Source organism: Tasmannia lanceolata, unplaced genomic scaffold, assembly GCF_043159265.1.
Source record: "Tasmannia lanceolata isolate RefF3 unplaced genomic scaffold, GAP_Taslan_0.1 ptg000029l, whole genome shotgun sequence".
Classification (NCBI taxonomy): domain Eukaryota; kingdom Viridiplantae; phylum Streptophyta; class Magnoliopsida; order Canellales; family Winteraceae; genus Tasmannia; species Tasmannia lanceolata.
Window position 1 is genome coordinate 10,871,241 of NW_027518706.1, and position 17,366 is coordinate 10,888,606.

Here is a 17,366-nt window from a genome sequence, read left to right on the forward strand (position 1 = left end):
TTTGGGCAGCTCGACCCGAGTGAAATTTGACATTTTTAATCAATTTTTTTTGTAAGCTTAAAAACTCCGGTCGGGTCGGAAAAAAGGCTCCCTCGGGTCGGGTTGGGTTGGAAATCGGGTCGGCTCAGTTTTAGGTTGGAAAAAAGGGTTCCTCGAGTTGGGTTAGCCTACCCGAATTGGCGATCCAAAAGGTCCTATTCACATGCTTCTCTTGTCAAAATTCTAAACCAGGGCTTATGGATTGAAGGGACAAGATAATCTGATCAAGGTGAGATCAATAGCACTGGGCCAAACATGAAACATGTAGCCGTTGATCAGATTAATGGATGAGATCGCATCCACATGGCATACATGAGATCAATTCAAATCACTTATTAAAAGTTAGGGGTGCAACTTGGGTCAGGTTCAACCCGAATTTGGGTTGGGTCGGGTTAAGCTTTTTTGCAAATTGGGTTGGGTTGGGTTGGGAAAAATCAACCCGAATTGGAAATCGGGTTGGGTTGGCTTGGGGTGTCGGCAACCTGACCCGACCCGAAACCCGAATTCGGGTTCCATCTTCTGTATGTGTTTTTCTTTTTCAACATTGAAATAGTCTTCACAGTCCACAATGGACGGTTTGGATAATCTTATGGTGCCGGCCATACTGTACTTTAATAAAGTGAGGAGTGTGATCATCAAAATATAGTAGTGCGGATAACATTTCCCTTTGTTAATTGTTAGTCCCTGTTTGTTTTGGATTTTATTTATTTTTGAAATGGCAATAATAATATATAGCAAATTAAGGAGGCCAAGATGGACCACCCATATCTACAATAGGAAGCAAGAAAGAAACAGGAACGAGGAAAAAACAAAATACAGAGAAAACCCCTTTTCAGGGAGGAAGGTGGTCGAACCACAGAATAGAACCACCGGAGACACCACGCTTAGCTAGTGCATCCGCCTTATCATTAGCCGATCTTCTAACATGTTTAAAGCCGATAGCGGACCCCGCAGTTAAGTCCTCAATCTCATCAAAAATGGAAAGAAATCTCCACGGAGGAGCCACCCCACCTTTCAGCCAACGAATCACATTTAACGAATCTCCCTCAACAATGTTCTGATCCATCAACCTTCTATCAATATTCAAAATGCCAAAATGTGCCGCCCTCACTTCCGCATCTAAGGAATCAGACACACCAATAGAGCCGTAGTATGCCCACATAACATCCCCCTTATCATTGTGACAAACCCCTCCCACTCCTGCCGGACCCGGATTGCCGGAACTTGCACCATCGAAATTAACCTTATACATGTTTTGAGCAGGGGGCTTCCTCCTATGCAAAATAAGATCTCTGCGCTCAACACTAAAGCACACCTCTCGCCAACCTTCCCAAAGATCAAAAGCCGATACAAACCGAAAGGATGGGAGGCATCTCACCCAAGATATAACCAAGGTAATGATCTTAAAGTAAATCCAATGAGGATTCATGGCTTTCCCCTCAAAGACTTTAGAGTTCCTCTCCTTCCATATAGACCACCACGTAGCAAGTAAACAAAAATTTCACAAGGATTTTGCGAACCAACAGTGAGTCAAAAAATGATTATTGGTGACTCACTGTTGGTTCGCAAAATCCAAAACAACCAGGCTTGAGTTGAGGTGGTCAACTGTTGGTACCATATCAAATCGGGTTAACCCGACCTGGTTTTCAAAATCGGGTTGGGTCGGGTTGAACCCAGCCGGGTTGGAAATCGGGTCGGGTTGGAAAAATGGGTTCCTCGGGTTGGCCTCAACCCGACCCGAGTTGCACCCCTATTAAAAGTGCTTCACGATCCATTTCAAATTGGACCGTACATCGGAGTCTTCTAATTCATGCCTACATTGTACACAATTAGGGCTTCCCTGCATGAATTAAATTAATAAGACAAAATCTGAGCATGTGTGGCTGCTTTCACATGCAAACAGCCATCCGTGAAATGCCATGGTCCTTAGCAAATCCTCCAAATGAAAGGTGCTAATTTCAATTACCAGCTTTTGTATGGTGTAAGCCAGTACAGTCCAGTATTTTTGAAAAAGTACCGTACAGATTACTCCATAAGATGAGCCAATCAGTCCATTTGGTGGGCCACAATGTAAATAAGTTGTTTCCAAAAACCTCATTTCCATAGGAGGATCCCAACCCTTTGATCTATACAGGTTTCCATATTATCCGGTTCCTCCATAGAACAGAGGGATCATCCTATGGAAATCATTTTTTTGGGCACATCCTATATATTCGCATTGTGGTCCATCAGGTGGTTTGGATCATCCTGTGGTGTAATCTGTACAGTACCTTTTGAAATATACTGGACTATATGGGCTTACACCACATAAAAACTCATTACCAGATATTACTATCACTCCTTCCTTAAGGCCCATAAATGAATATTAGGGGTGCAACTCGGGTCGGGTCCACCCGAACCTGTCGGGTTCAACCTGGAAAAAAAAAAGTCGTGTTGGGTTGAGTCTGGGCCGGGCCGGGTCCAGGTTAGGTTTCCCCTACCTGGGTTGAGTTCGGGTCGGGTTCGGGTTGAAGGCTTGAGCAACCTGACCCAAGTGAAACCCGACATTTTTAATAATTTTTTATTTTTCTAAGCTTAAAATCTCAGGTTGGGTCGGGTTGAACTCTGGTTGGATTCATGTTCAGGTTGAGTAAATGGTTGCTCAGGTCGGGGTCAGGTTGGCCTCAACCCGACCCGAGTTGCACCCCTATTAATGATTGGGATCATTTTTCTTCGGGTGATATCGTGGAATAATAAAATAATGCAAAGTAACAGTAGCCATATGTCTATATATAGCCGTATTTTTTTTTTTTCAAATCTTACTATACGGCCCACTCCATAAGATGATCCGAACCGTTCATTTATTGGGCCACAGTGTAAATAAAAACCATTCCGTAGTGTGCAGTCTATAGATTGTAGAGATATGATCATCCTGCAGAAATGATTTTTAGAGCAAAACCTATTCATATTGTGGCTCAACAAATCAAAATTTTGAATCATCCTATGAAGTGGGCCGGAAAGTACCTTTTGAAAAATACGGGACACACCATATAAAATCTATTATTAAAAAAATTAGAAATTTTTTGTCATGGTTGCCAAACATGCCCTATTTGGATTGGAGGAATTTCCTATATTTGATATCAAAACTGCAATGTTTTGATAGTCGTACATTATTTAAAGGGCTGTCCGAAGAGCTGCTTCGTGCATCTTATCAAAACAATGGAGTGCTGAAATCATTCACCCAGTACAATGATAACTTTAATTAACACATTGATGGATTTTTAATGTACAATGATATCCCTCTAGTGCGTGAATAGGTAAAAAAAATTCGTGGCTGCCAAAGCCTTAGTGCGTTGAACTAAGGCATATGGCAAGCATAAAACTAATGCAAAGTTTCACCCAGTAGAGAGCTTTTTAGGGGCACGGCCTATTCCTGTTGTAGAGATAAACTTATGAATGGTATGGGATCATTGAAAAAGTAGTTCACGCCAGTGTACTATTACTCATCCATATTTTTCCTTGGAATTTAACAAAATTTCCCCCAAAATTGTACCATGGATGTGTACACCTCCATACATGCAATTTGAATACCTATGCAAAGTGAAACCAATCTTGGTCATACATTATACCAAAGGCAATAAGTGGCCCACCATATCAATGGCCCCAATCACCACAAGACGTACATCATTCAATAATCAATATTTGGTGTAGCGGAAGCAGCAAAAGGTAAGATCACCGTCCCTTGGAAAGAAAAACCTTGAATCCACGAGGAAAAACTAAATAAGCAATTCTTATTCAATGAAAATCTGTTTCATACACGACACGCCCAATATTTAGAGTTTCTCTCCTTTTCCTAACTTCACTCAAACTTATCTTCATTCTTAAACACAAACTGCATTACTAGCTCAAACTCAACTACTAACTATAACTAAGGACTCTTAGTTAGAATTATGAATTCTAACTATGACTAGAATGAGATTAACTTACTTATAAGTAGGAATTCTGGACTTATTAAAACTCATCTTACATCAGTCCTCTCTGTTTGAATGAAACCCATCCTCAAGTTTAGATCCAGTTACTCAAGTGCATGCTTGAATGAATCTTGTCCTCGAGTTTAGTCCTGATTACTCAAGTGCAAGGTGTACTCATACAGATTAGCAACGTTTAAGTTGGAGGAAATTGACTTGTCATCAGGAAGTAGACCACACAGGCGTTGTCATTGATTTTCTTCAGTATCTTATAGGGTCCATATTTCTTGTTCTTCAATTTTCAAAGGTACCCGATGGGCAAATCGGCTTGGCTATTAGCTGAACCATTTCCGGTGAGAGATTTGGTCAACCGAGTCGAAAAAGAAGCACCTTGCCCATATTGATACCCCGAAAAAGGTATTCCAGTTGCATAGCGGTATCCATATGCCTCTACTCCTTGTTAGTCTTTTGTTAATTATAAACATGTCATTCTTAGTCTTTTTTACCATTGGTAGTTATGTTGGTTGAGAGAAGTTGTAAGGGCTATCTACATAAAGCCCATCTCACCTCATTTTTCACTTAGACTCTGATTTTGAGATTTGTGAGATTAGAGAGTTGCTCTTATTTGGAGAGAGAGAGAGAGAGAGAGAGAGAGAGAGAGAGAGAGTTGGCGGCTCTTCTTTATTATTGTATATGTTCTTTGAGAAAATGGAATTGTAGGCTAGTGTAATACCCTTTTTCTAGATCTCATCTATCATTCCTTGATGAATACAAGAACACGCAATGATCGAGATCAGTTCGCAATCACTGGAGGATTTAAACACTTGCATTCCCCTGTGTCACGGGCTTAGCAATTTCGTTAGCTAAAACCGTGCGACACTTGTACTTAGCACCCCAATGCTTAGCACAAGTCAGCCTTCTACCCAACTAGAGCAACACTTAGACAAAGAGAACACACACAATGTTAAGCAGGAGAGCTTCTATTACTTGAAGAAAGCTTACAACTTTCTGAGGTAGTTTACAAATGAGGGGCTCTTCCCCTTTTATAGGCATTGAGGGATCATTCTAGATCCCTTTCTACATACTTATTTCTCTTGATTATTCTTAGATATTTCAAGCATATTCTTTACAAAATGTCTAACACACTTCTAGAATATTTACACACTCCCACTTCTAGAGCCTTCTACCCTTCTACCAAGTTCTAGAAGGTTCTAGAATAATCTACATAATTCTAGAGGGTCTAGAAGATTTTAGAGTACCCTTCATAATTCTAGAGATGTTTAGAACATTTTTGGTCATTCCGAAATCTTCTACGTTATTCTAGATATGTCTATAAGTTTCTAGAATTCTTCCTGTGACACTTGCTTGAATAATCATGTAAGAGTGTTGGAGAATTCAGCATTAGATCAGCTCATTACAGCACATCAATTTCAAATTTGTAAGATTTTTCCAAAAACATTCCAAATTTAAGCATTTTCAGTTTCTTTCTTGCTCTTGTTCTATATAAAGCCACAATGTACATATCTTTGCATAGATCCAGTTAATATCTAGCCAAATCTGGACAGATCTTAAAGATTTGATTACGCTTCCTCAACGCCGCCTGCATCAGTACCCATAGGAAACGCTCCTTAAGGTGGACCATCACCATGTCACCCTCTTTGAACACCTTCAGTTTTTTGTTTGGTGGACCATCACCATGTCACCATGTACCTGTGGCTTTTTAGTACTTGGTATTAAAGAGTCTTCATGTTGCTTCATAGCATCTATCTGAATTCCTTAGATTGTATCAACCAAACATTCCTTTGTTGTATTAGCACCAGTGGGCAACGATTCATTAGCCAAATCTAATGGATGTCTTGGCATCTATCAGTATGCAATATGAAAATGTGACTTTCCTACCTATTCACAGTACTATTGTAACCAAACTCAGCCTGAGCAAGAGACAGATCCCATAGTTCAGGCTTGTTGCAATCTCTATTTGACCATAAGTTTGTGGGTGGAAAGTGCTGATGGCACTATAGGGATGCATCGAACCTCCTCCATAGAGTCTACCAAAATGACTAAGAAACTTAGTGTCACGATCCAAGCGAGCTACTTCATGAAAGAACAAATTGGCTACATTAGCTGCCTCTGAAGTCTTCGTGCAAGAAAGAAGTGTGCACCCCATTGAGTAAGTGGTAGACACAATATTCCAGATTTAATTCTGAGTTGGGTTAAGGTTTAGGCCTTAGGCTAGTTCACTTGACCCAAGCCAGACCCCATATCTCTTTTTCTTGCAAAGTTCTGCCATTCTAAGGAAACAAAAAGGTTTTTGTATTTTTTCCCTTTTTTTGTACGGTGCCAACCCGAACCCAACCTTACCCAAGTTTAAAAGGTTAGGTTAGGGTTGAGATCTTAAAAGGCAAGTTGGGTTAGGGTTAACCCTCCTCAAACCTAGATTTGGGTTGGGTTGGGTTGAGTTGAGTTGGGTTAGGGTTGAAACATTCTTACCTCAAGTTGGACAAGGGTTGTAACCCGGCCCGAGTTGCACTCATAATTTTCCACGCAACTTTGGGCCTAGAAATGGGCTGAAGCCCAATCTATTTTACGATCCAGAAGCATGGGCCCATTAAGGTAACTAACCTCAAAGCCCAGATTAGTATTACCATAGTCTCTCTCTCTAAATCCAAGCCGTCCAACGAAAATCAAAGGATCGCTGCCGTTCTTATAGTCTCTCTCCATCCTGAGGGTTTTTCTCCGAAGCTAGGGTTTACAGGTTCGACGATTTTGCTTTCCCATTTTCTTCTTTCTTTTCCTATTTTTCATTCATTATTTTCTAATTTGCGACATTTTTATTTTCGTCTAGGACTCCTGTTCCATTCTCGCAAGAGCCGATTTAGGTATGCCTGTAAATTTACTTCTTTTTTTTTTTCCAGTGATTCTATTCTTAAATTATCGGGCTAGGGTTTGGAGTTTCTGATTTTACTTCTCTAGGGTTTGGAGTTTGTTTTTCTTTGGGGATTTCTATCTTGACGTTAAAGTAAAGGGTAATTTTGCTTAGTTTTACTTTATGATAGAGTTTGAAGATCGTGGTTTTACGTTTCCGTTTGTGATTGAGGAGAAAGGGAATTATGGGTTTATATTTTTGCTCGCTCAGCATGTGGAAACTAGAAACTAAGAAAATGTTTAACTGCAAGGCATCCTTATACGTGGGTTTACTCCTTTACATTGATACATAAATTAAAAGCAGAGCTTGTTGATTGGCTATTACATGTAATCTGTATTTCACACATGCATATGTGCATCCATGGAACAAGTTGCATCTAGATACCTTATGGGTTTTATGGAAGGAAAGGAATTATTGGGTATTCAGAAGAGTTCTTTAAAAGCCCCTAATTTATCTTCTCAAAGGTTCTCCCTTTAACTATATCCTGGGTAAGTGTGGAAAGAGATTTGTGCTAGTACTGAACAGGTGGTTGTCCCATTGGGGGGAATGTGAACCCCTGGCCCAAATGGGCTGAAACTGAACTTTGATGGGTCCAACATGGGGGAATCCCTGGTCAACAGGAGTTGAGGATCTTCTTAGAGACGATAATGGAGTGACAAGGTGGACATTCTCGGATCCTATTGGGATTGCAGATTCAAATGAAGCGGATGTTAAGAAGATTCTATTTGGGATTAGAATAATCGGCAGTAAGCTGTTGGATCGTACAATTGTGAAGGGCGACTCCTTCAATGCCATCAGATGGTTCAAGGGAAGTCACCCTCATCCCTGGAGAATTGCCCAGTGGATAGAAAAGATTCAAGAGCGGGTGGGGCTTCTTCTATCTCCTTCCAGCATGTTAGAAAATCTGTAAATTCAGAGGCCGACATGTTAGCTAGGGTTGATGTTGCAAGAGAGCGCGTAGAGCTTTTTGATTTTCTTCCCCACCGAGAGATATGGTTCACTGCGTCCCCTACATTTCTGTAAGACTAATTCCTTGTATTGACCATCTGGGTCGTAAGACCATCTTGATTACAAGGTTTTTTGACTCGTAATAAAATCTCTAAAAACACACACACACACACACACACTTGTGCGTCATCCATTCATTCAGTTATTGTCCTTATCAATTCGCCTTCCTTGTTTGTTCTGGTTGTCAATTCCATTAAGGCATATTTATTTACCAGTTAGTATTTTCGACTTCCATTTTAGTTTATTTCATTAGTTATTGTATTATTGTTTTGGGCTTCCGTTGGATTCATGTGCCGATATTAGGAGGCTTGTTTGGACAACCTTGACACTTAGTTGGCTTCGTATCCTTGCACTCTCTCTAGCTAACATTTTGCCTGCAATCTCATCAAGTTCCTCATGGACTGGAGCAACCAACCACATTCTTGGTTTTCATTAACAAGATCAAAGCTTCGTAAACTACATCGACAAGGGTGTTAAGTCCGCATGAAGAGTTAGGTGATCCATGTGTTAGATTGCATCACAGTTATCGTATGTGTATGGGAGTTTTTGATATCCTTGTCTGGCTGAATGCCTCATGAAGAGGCAAAAGTTTCAATTGATGTACCTGATGCCTTGTTTATTTTGAAAGGCCCAAGGTTTTGATTAGCAAGAACAAAGCTTCGTAAGCTACATCGACAAGGGTGTTAAGTCCGCATGAAAGTTTGGTGATCCATGTGTTAGATTGCATCACAATTATCGTATGTGTTTGGGAGTTTTTAATATACTTGTCTGGCTGAATGCGTCATGAGGAGGCAAAAGTTCCTGTTGAAGTGTCTAATGCTTTGTTTCTTTCGAAAGGCACGGGCATCCAATAAATTGCCAAGTACATACATTCCAATCATGTGTTCACTAGAATAAAACATGAGTTCACTAGAATAAGACACGAGTAAATACAATTCATGTGTTAACCTTCCTATCAGTGGAGATTTCGATGCGGTGTAGTTCATTAGATCATCGAAGATTATTTTTGGGGCACACCCTATTCACATTGGGGCCAACACATGAATGAATTGGATCTCCTAACAAGGTGTGGCCCAATACATTTTAGAAAAGTATATGCCCCTATGCACAAACATAGACAATGTTCAGTGGACCTAACTATTTATGTTAGGCCGTAGCGACTGAATGGTTTAGATCTTTGAAGAAGGTAATTCCAACTCTATTTTTATTTTATTTTCTTTTTTTAAAAAAGAAAATACTTGCATCTATGTACGGTCGTATATAACACGTACTTATCAACAAATTCATTGGCACCACCTTTTCAAAGATCCAAACCGTTCATTTGTTAGGCCCCAATTTAAATAGGCCTTTCGCCAAAAACAATCTTCATAGGATGATCCCAACTCTTCAATCAATAGTGGTTCACATATCAGATGGTTAGGATCATCCTATAGGGATGATTTTATGGGCAAGGTCTATTTAAGTTGGGGCCCAACAAATGAACGGTTTAGATTTAACAAGTTGGGCACCAGTGATTTTAAAAAAAAATACAGTATGTGCTTTAGGTAGATGCATTTTTTTTTGGGAAAGGTTATCAGCACTACTGTCTTTTGATGAGGGCACTCCTCACTTTATTAAAAGTACAGTATGGCCCGCATCATAGGATGATCCAAACCGTTGGTGCGTACATCTAGCCCTCCCCAGACCCCGCAATGGCGGTAGTCTAGTGCACTGGCCGCCCTTTTTTTTTGTTGGGAAAGGATATCACGACCATTTTTTAATAACTGCACAAACCCAGCTTGTCTTTTCTTTTTTAATTGGCTTTGTGAAAGATTTTTGGGAACTTTAATCACCTTTGACAGCTCTTTAAATAATGAAAGACGAGATGAGTTAGTGCAAATATCAAAACCTGGTCATGCTCATATCATTTCATTTTTTGTTTTGAAATGGCTTTTGAAAGCGACAGAGCCTTTAAAAGATTGTAAACTAGGTATATTAAAAAAAAAATCATTTCCCATTCAATTTGCCCACCACACAACAGCAACCTCTACATAAACATTCTACTCTCTCATTCTACGAAGAGAACGAAACCCCCTTCTTCCCTCCTTTATAATCCCCTCACCTCTTCTCGTTCTTCACATCTCTCTCTCTCTCTCTCTCTCTCTCTCTCACACACACACACACACACACATTTTCTAACCATGGTGTGGTGGTACAAAGTTGCCTTGAGTACTTAGTAATCACTGGCTACAAAATTAAGGATATCAAACTAGCCAAGAAAGCATGGATCCTCCCTGGCCAATCCTACACCGTATTCTATATCTCCTCCCCCGTAAACTACACATTCAATGTCCAAGCGATGAGCGCCGAGAAGCTCCCCTTCCTCCTCCCCGCCGTCTTTACCATCGGCCCACGAGGAGACGACTTCGATAGCCTTCTCAAATACGCCAAACTCATGTCGTCCCACGACAAGCTATCCCACCACGTCAAAGAGCTCGTTCAAGGCGTAATCGAAGGAGAGACCCGCGTCCTAGCCGCATCCATGACAATGGAGGAAATCTTCAGAGGCACCAAAGATTTTAAACAAGAAGTGTTTGAGAAGGTTCAACTTGAATTGAACCAATTTGGGTTGTTGATTTATAACACGAATGTCAAGCAACTTGTGGATGTTCAAGGCCATGAGTACTTTTCGTACTTGGGGCAAAAGACCCAGATGGAAGCTGCGAACCAAGCCAAGGTGGATGTGGCTGAGGCTAGGATGAAAGGGGAGATTGGGTCTAAGCTAAGGGAGGGGCAGACCACGCAAAATGCGGCGAAGATCGATGCGGAGACAAAGATTTTCTCGACGAAAAGGCAAGGGGAGGGGAAGAAGGAGGAGATTAAGGTGAAGGCCGAGGTGAAGATTTTTTAGAACGAGAGGGATGCTGATGTGGCAAAGGCAAATGCTGAGTTGGCGACTAAGAAGGCTTCGTGGTCCCAACAGACACAGATGGCGGAGGTTGAAGTGGCAAAGGCGGTGGCGATTAGAGAGGCTGAGTTGCAGAGGGAGGTGGAGAGGAGGAATGCTTTAACTCGGACAGAGAAGCTGAAGGCTGAGTTACTTAGTAAGGCTAGTGTTGAGTATGAGACCAGGGTATGTATGATTTTGTTATCTTATCATTGAAAAATGATATTCCAACCCCTTTTGTTTTCCCTTGTTCCCAACCTAGGCCTTGCTTAAGAATAAAATTAGGCTCTATAAGGATTGCGAGGAAAACATTTCTGATGAAATGTATTTTCTTGGAAAGTTGTTTCTTTCCAATATTTAGAGGGAAATAATATGATTGTGGTTAATTTAGAGGGTTATCATCATAAATTGAATGTCCCTCTCACTAAAAGTAGAATAGGGTAGGTTCAAGTTAGGGCTGCAACTTGGGTGGGGTAAAACCCGACCCGCATTGACCCGACCCGAAATTAGCTTGGGTTGGGTTCATGTTTCTCGGTTCTCGAGTCGAGCCGGGTCTACGATCCAAAAGCCCGCATGAATCTCGGGTCGAGCCGGGTTTGAAGGGGCCCGATCCGACCCGACCCGACCTGAGTTACTTAAGTTATAGTATGTTTTTTTTCTTCTAAAACTTTGTTATTTTAAAAGTGAAAACTTAAAAGTAAAACTCACGCACGCACGCAATCACAGGGACTCTTTCCATCTTCTGTTCGTTTCCCCCCTTTAGCTCTAGGGCTTCAAGTTTCAACTAAATAGTTAATGCACTAAATAGTTTGTTGTTTATCTCATATAAGTATAATCATTTTCACTTGGTAATGCATCAATTTATTCTCTTTGGACTAGTTATTAGTTTGCCATGCTTGAGTTTTTCTACTTCTTATGAGTTGAGTTGCCTTGCCAAAGAAGAGTTTTCCTTAAAAAATTGCGTCAACGTAAAAAAACCAGACCCGAGATTTATCATGGGTAGGGCCGGGTTTGGGAATCGTGGGTTTTCCGGAAAAAAACCCGACCCGACCCGAGAGATATTTCTCGGGTAGGGTTGGGTTCTTCAAAACCCGACCTGCCCGACCCGAGTTGCAGCCCTAGTTCAAGTTATCTTTTGTGTGACAGGGGCATTAGGGAAATGATATTTCCACCCCGTTTTCTACCCAACCACCCCTCTTACCTTTTTATTCCTTTTTTTCCCAAAGCTTTTTAAGAATAACTAAGATACCTAGGAATTTTTGAAGGCTACTGATGTTGGCACTACCATGTTCTGATAATTACACAAACCCAGCTTGTATTTTATATTTTAAACAGCAATAAAAATTTAATACAGTTTCCAAAACCAAAAACAAAAAAGCTCTCAAAAGAGAAGCTGAGTTTATGCACGCAATTGTTAAAACTCCGTAGTGCAAATATCAGCAGCTTACTTTGGATTAAATATCAAGGGTGGTACCTCCACCGTACAAGGGCTTTATTGTTGTAAGGCCCAACACCATATAATTTCTCTCTAAAAGGTATGAGTTTTGATTTATGTGAAGTATAGAAGTATAAGTAGATAGTATAGATAATGGCCTCAAAATAGGCCTTAATGTTATATTTGTCAATAGAGGAATGATAAACTGAAGGGTGCCCTTTGCAAAAACCACCTGCAAGGGTGCCCCCATTGGACCATCTATGAAAGTGAATTTATAATGGCCAAAAAATATAAAATTAAATGAATAATAAATGCAGTTTGGTGAGATGGTCCAATGGAGGCGCCCTTGTAGTTGGGTTTTTGTAAGCACACCCTTCAGTTTAGCATTCTTCTTGTAAATATTATTTGCTTTAAAAAACTTTATTTCATTATAGGCCCCCCTTTTTGCTTGTATCAAAATACCCCCTTAATCTTTTGGTTTTTTTCAAAACAAAAAATAACAGGTGCAAGAGGCAAATTGGGAGCTCTATAAGAAACAAAAGGCTGCTGAGGCAGTGCTCTATGAGAAGGAGAAAGAGGCCGACGGCCGGTGAGTGGCCGCAGAGGCAGCCCTCTTCGCTCGTCAACAAGCGGCTTTAGGGGAGCTTTACGCCAAGCAAAAGGAGGCAGAGGGACTAGTGGCACTCGCGCAGGCACCAGGCGTCTATGTTAGCACATTGCTAAAGGCCTTGGACAGAAATTACGCCAGTTTGAGGGATTACTTGATGATCAATTGGGGATTATTTCAAGAGATCGCGAAGATTAATGCTGGGGCTGTACAAGGATTACAACCAAAGATTAGTGTTTGGACAAATGGCAATGATGGTGAGATTGCGGGTGGTGGTATGAATGAGGTGGCAGGCGTGTATAAGATGTTACCGCCATTATTTAAGACATTGAACGAGCAGACATGGATGCTTCCTCCGGCATGGATGGGGACGCTCAAAAATTCATCAGCTAATTAAAATGAAATTATAAATAGGTGAGTGCTAATGGGGAGGCGGATGGGTTGGCTAGAAGTGGGGTGACCGTTTGGAGTTGGAGTGGTTCGATTTTCTCCCTCCGTAGTTGATTATGTTGTTTTTTGTTTTTTTGTTATTTTGTTTCTTTTTTCTTTTTCTTTCCGTGTAATATTGGGTGCGGTCCATCTCATGTGTGTCGAAAATGGGTGTAATTATCGTATTTTATTTTATTTTGTGTGATGCTAATTTTGTTTTTAATTAATTATGTATTTTTATCAATGCTACTCTTTTTACGCTTATTAAGTATCGAAGAAAATTGTGTCAATCAGCCCAGTTGGATGGATCTTAGCCACAAGAAATATGTCTTTTTAACATAGGCATACTATAGAGTTTGAAATTTTTTAAGGGGGTGTTTGGATTTAGGGAGGGGAGGGGGGGGGGGGGGGGGGGAGGATTGGGAAATTTATGGCATAAAGTTTCCATGGAAAATAATATTGCATGGAAAACAATTCTAGGGCCTATAGTAGGTTTGCAATTTTCTCAATTTTTGAAAAATCATTTCATGGAAAATAGGTGTAAATAAAGTAACCTAAAGGCATGTTTGGGTCTAGGGATTGTTTTTTGTTCGAAAGAAAAACTTTTCTAGAATTTTTTTTTTGTTGACGGTTTAGCTCATATCCAAACTTTTCTGGAATTTTGCACTCTACTGTTAGGATAACAAATTCTTGTTAGTCAATATGAGCCAATCAGAAATTCAAATAAAAGAGACTTCCCCACAATCAGAAATTCTTTATCAGAGAAGAGACTTATCCACAACCGGTTTTGTGATGGGCGGTTTCTTATTTTCCTTTTGGTTTCTTAGTCCTCCTTCTATTAGGAAACATGGTAAGAGTTATGTTAAGTTGGGAAGCCTGATTCTAGTTAGATTAGCGGTGGAGTTTAAATAGAAAGAGGAAACGTGGGAGAGTACGGGTTTTATTCTATAAATATGGGTCGTGTATCAAACAAAAAAAATATAACAAACCTAGACGTTCTTCACTCTCCATCTAAGAAACCACCTTCTTGTTCCCTTCTTCTTGTCCTTCACATCTTCACATCACCTTTTATTCTTCTTCTTCTTCATCTTCCAACCATGGTGTGGTGGTACAAAGTAGCCAAGGCTAGTGAGTACCTAGTCATCACTGGTTTCAATATTAAGGATATCAAGCTAGCCAAGAAAGCATGGGTCCTTCCCGGCAAATCGTATACTGTCATCGAAATCTCCCCAGTAAATTATACCATCGAAGTACAAGCCATGAGCGTGGAGAAGCTACCTTTCCTCCTCCCCGCCGTCTTCACCATTGGCCCGCGGGTCGAGGACCATGAAAGCCTTCTCAAATACGCCAAGCTCATGTCCTCCCATAACAAGCTCTCCAAGCATGTCACGGAGCTCGTTCAAGGCGTAATTGAAGGCGGGACCCGTGTCGTCGCCGCGTCCATGACCATGGACCAAATTTTCAAAGGTAACATGCTCTAACATGCTCTCTCAAACATATGTGGATTAAAAATTGATATACGTTTGATTACAATAAAATTGTCAAATCTTCTAATCTAATGCATGCTGATGAAGATCTCACATATTCTAACAGGTACCAAAGAATTCAAACAAAAAGTTCTTGAGAAAGTCCAGCTCGAATTGAACCAATTTGGGTTGTTGATTTATAACGCGAATGTTAAGCAACTTGTGGATGTTCAAGGCCATGAGTACTTTTCTTACTTGGGGCAAAAGACCCAGATGGAAGCTGCGAACCAAGCCAAGGTGGATGTGGCCGAGGCTAGGATGAAAGGGGAGATTGGGTCTAAGCTAAGGGAGGGGCAGACCAAGCAGAATGCGGCGAAGATTGATGCGGAGACAAAGATTTTCTCTACGAATAGGCAAGGGGAAGGGAAGAAAGAGGAGATTAAGGTGAAGTCTGAGGTAGAGATTTTTGAGAACCAAAGGGAGGCTGATGTGGCAAAGATGAATGCTGAGTTGGCGACGAAGAAGGCTTCGTGGGCCCAACAGGCACAGATGGCGGAGGTTGAGGCCGCAAAGGCGGTGGCGATTAGAGAGGCTGAGTTGCAGAGGGAGGTGGAGAGTAGGAATGCTTTAACTCGGACAGAGAAGCTAAAGGCTGAGTTTCTTAGCAAGGCTACTCTTGAGTATGAGACCAAGGTAAGTATGATTTTGTTAATTTATCATTCGATATTGTTATTTCCTCCCCTTTTGGTTTGTCTTCTTCCCAACCTACCGAGGCCGTTGCTTAAGAATAAAATTAGTAGCTCTGTTTGGATTGCAAGTAAAAATTTCTGATGCAGTTATTTTTCTTGGTTAAGTTTTTTCGTTCCATGATTCAGAGGTGAATAATATGATTCTGGTTAATTATGTTCCACCCTTTCTAAACTTTCCTGCAATCCATACCGGGCCTGAAATTATGTTCCACCCTTTCTAGTCAACCACCCCTGTTACCTTTTCTCTTCAGTTCTCTATGGATTTTTTTAATGCTATTTATATTGGTACTACCATGTTGTGATAATTGCACAAACTCAGCTTGTCTTTTGTTATTTAATCAGTGATCAAAAGTTATTATAGTTCCCAATATGCTCGTAAAAGCTAATAAAAAATGAAAAGACAAGTTGAGATTGTACAATTATTGAAACATAAATTGCAGTGCAAATATCACTGCCTTTTTATTTGCTATATAAAAGTAAGCTGTAAGTATAGTATAGATGTATAAGTAGATGATATAGTAATGGCCTCCAAAGAGACCTCAATGTTCTATTTGCAAATAGAGTGCTAAACGGAAGGGCGCCCTTGCAGCTGGGTTTTTGGAAGGGCCTTGTAACAATTATTAGCTTTACAAAACTTTATTTGCATATAGAGCCCTTCTTAGCTTGTATACAAATACCTCCTTCATCTTTGAATTTTGTTTATAAAAAAGCAGGTGCAAGAGGCAAATTGGAAACTCTACAAGAAGCAAAAGGCTGCAGAGGCAGAGCTCTATCAGAGGGAGAAGGAGGCCGAAGCCCACCGAGTGGCCGCAGAGGCAGCCCTCTTCGCTCATCAGCAAACGGCTTTAGGGGAGCTCTACGCAAAGCAAAAGGAGGCAGAGGGAGTAGTGGCACTCGCGCAGGCACAGGGCGTCTATGTTAACACATTGCTCAAGGCTTTAGATGGAAATTATGCGAACTTGAGGGATTACTTGATGATCAATGGGGGATTGTTTCAAGAGATGGCTAAGATCAATGCTGGGGCCATACAAGGATTACAACCAAAGATCAGTGTTTGGACTAATGGCAATGGCGGTGAGGTTGCGGGTGGTGGTATGAGTGAAGTGGCGGGCGTGTATAAGATGTTACCGCCATTATTTAAGACCGTGCACGAGCAGACGGGAATGCTGCCTCCGGCATGGATGGGCACGCTAGAAGATTCATCAGAATGATTAATGATTCATCAGCTATTTTATTTTATTTTTCATTTTTTTATTGATTTCGTGGGAGTTAAATGTTTAGTCAGATAGTTTCTTTCTTATCTTGATATAGAAGAACAAAAGAGTAGAAATTTAGTTTGCATCTTTTCTACATTTTTTGTAGCATGTTCTCTAGATTTTGATTCTACTTGGTTGCTATTTTAGTTGGGTTTTTAAGAGTTTCTGTATTTAGTTGGCTGGATGTATACTAGTGGAATTACGAATGCACTGAGTGGAAGTTATTTTAGAACGAAAAAAAAAACAGCTAGAAATTAAAAGTTGCTGAGTGGGAATGTAATAATAGCCAGTGAGTGGATAGGAATAAAATGAGGGCTGATAATGATAGATAAAAACATGTCTAACTAGTAAAAATAATTTAAATTCTCTTTATAGCTACATTAAGGCCCTGTTTATTTCTAATTTTGAGATCCGATTGTGAGTCCAAAACTGTTTATTGTACTCAAAGCTAAACATAAATTTGAGTCCAATAATCAGTCTGGGACTCAATCGATTTCCAAAATCCAAAACAAACAGGGCCTTAAGTATAGTGCAGATGTAGTGGGGGGTGTTTGGTTGGTTGAAGTATAGATGGTTAA

General features: G+C 40.5%; 2 pseudogenes; both read left to right on the forward strand.

Moving 5' to 3' along the window:
- Window positions 1–7,498: 7,498 nt before the first annotated feature.
- LOC143859043 (flotillin-like protein 4) lies at window positions 7,499–13,339 on the forward strand (annotated as a pseudogene).
- A 1,075-nt stretch (window positions 13,340–14,414) lies between these two features.
- LOC143859044 (flotillin-like protein 4 pseudogene) lies at window positions 14,415–16,779 on the forward strand (annotated as a pseudogene).
- Window positions 16,780–17,366: the final 587 nt, after the last annotated feature.